We start from the raw sequence: 1,828 nt of genomic DNA on the forward strand, positions 1-1,828 counted from the left end.
CAATTTAAAAACTAAACCCTACTGAACTAATTAACATCTACATTATCTACTACTTAACATCGTCTATTATTACCCTAACTAAAAAACATCAACATTATCTACTACTTAACATTAACGTCTATTAACTAAAAAGGATGGGTTGGGGGGCTTATAGAGAGGGGAGAGACGGTGGCGGGGAGGTGCTTGGCGACGGAGGTAGGGGCGGGGTGGGCGGGCTCAGGATTAGGACGCGGCAGTCTTGGCGGGCTCGGGGGCGGTATGGTCGAGGGCGGCGGTGGTGAGGTCGAGGGAGGCGACGGTGAGGTCGAGGGCGGCCCAGAGGCGGCGGCGGTGAGGCTGGGCGACCTCGGGCGGCGGCCGTGAGGATGAGCGCGGCGTCGACGCCGGCAGGAGATGGCGGCGAAGTGGGGGCGACGGCAAAGTGGGGGAGACGTTGGCGAAGAGAGGGATCGATTTGGGGGAGAAGTGGTGGCCGGGGGAAACCGTTTTTTCTTAAGTCAAAAGTAACGGTAGCACGTTACAGAAAACGTGCTATAGCTAAGGTAGCTATAGCGCGTTTCAGAGAGCGCGCTACTGCTACGTCTTCATCATTTTTTCCCTTTTTCATTTATTTTTCTTTACATTTTATATTTTTCCTTTCTCCTTTTTCTATTTCTTTCATTTTCATTTACTTCTCTATTCGTTTTTCATCTCATTTTCTTTTCGTTAGCAATAGCGATTTACACATAAACGCGCTGCTATAAGTTTATTAGCGGTATCGCGGTTTTTGAAAGATCGCTACTACTATGTGTAGCCCATCGGCTAAGTGATTGGAATTTTAGTAGTAGCGAGTTTTCGGTGAGACGCGCTACTGATATATGTCCATCTGCAGCGCGCTTATTTTGCACGCGCTACTGCTATCTAGCAGTAGCGTGCTCTTTTAACAAGCGCTACTGCTAAAGTTCTGTGTATAACATTTTTCCTAGTAGTGTGTGCAGCGCCTGAGAGCTAGGCGCCACACTATACAGTGTAGCGCCTAGCTTCTAGGCGTTGCACTAGTGGTTGCTTCATTTTGTAATGCAACCACTAGTGCAGCGCCTGAGAGCTAGGCGCCACACTATATAGTGCAGCGCCTAGCTCTTAGGCTCTGCACAATGACTTAGCAATTTTTAGGCAGTCTGCAACGCTGGCCAGGCGTGTAGCGCCTATCTGTGAGGCGTTGCACAGTATAGTGTGGCGCCTTTGTATCGGGTGTCACACAAAAAAATCAGCCACGTGAAATAGTTTTACGCGCAGTTCTATATGATTTAATTTTGTCCACAGATCAAATTTGCCAAACGAAGCATGATGGCCTCGCTAGCTACTACCAAAAGAGAAAGAATGAAGAGTTTGTTAATTGATCTGCATGAGAAGAAGTGCTCTCATTTGCATATCTTTCTCGGCCTCTTGGCTAAGATCAAATGTAGCATATGTTCTTATCAGTTTAATATCTGATATGTGGATTTACACATCCATGAGATATTAAGTGATCTTTTTATGAGGGAGAATTTGTCTATGTAGCATGCTACATGGACGGTTCTCACCAGAGTCTCATTTGCACGGTCCAGAGGGACATTGCTACTGCAGCATTGCTTCGGGGCTCAGAGACCGGAGTGAAGTACAGAAGGGAGACATGTACGTCCTCGCAGTCACACCCCCCTCTCCTCTCAAGCACGCTAGCTCCTTCCATTGCAGGAGAGCTCCGTGTCATATGTGACTGTTGTTTGGAGCGGAGCGAGACGCCCGATCAGTCCAGTCCAGCTCGCTTGCTTTGCTGCACCCGGCCGCAACCTCTGCCTACCGGTGCCTC

The 1,828-nt window shown here is 48.6% G+C and overlaps 1 non-coding gene across 1 annotated transcript; it reads left to right on the top strand.

The window, feature by feature from the left end:
- The first annotated feature begins 1,408 nt into the window (after positions 1–1,408).
- Positions 1,409–1,603, top strand: LOC123155081 (U2 spliceosomal RNA). Its single transcript, XR_006477210.1, has one exon. It is a non-coding gene; the product is annotated as a U2 spliceosomal RNA (small nuclear RNA).
- Positions 1,604–1,828: the final 225 nt, after the last annotated feature.

The sequence above is a fragment of the Triticum aestivum genome, chromosome 7A, assembly GCF_018294505.1.
Source record: "Triticum aestivum cultivar Chinese Spring chromosome 7A, IWGSC CS RefSeq v2.1, whole genome shotgun sequence".
In the NCBI taxonomy this organism is placed as follows: domain Eukaryota; kingdom Viridiplantae; phylum Streptophyta; class Magnoliopsida; order Poales; family Poaceae; genus Triticum; species Triticum aestivum.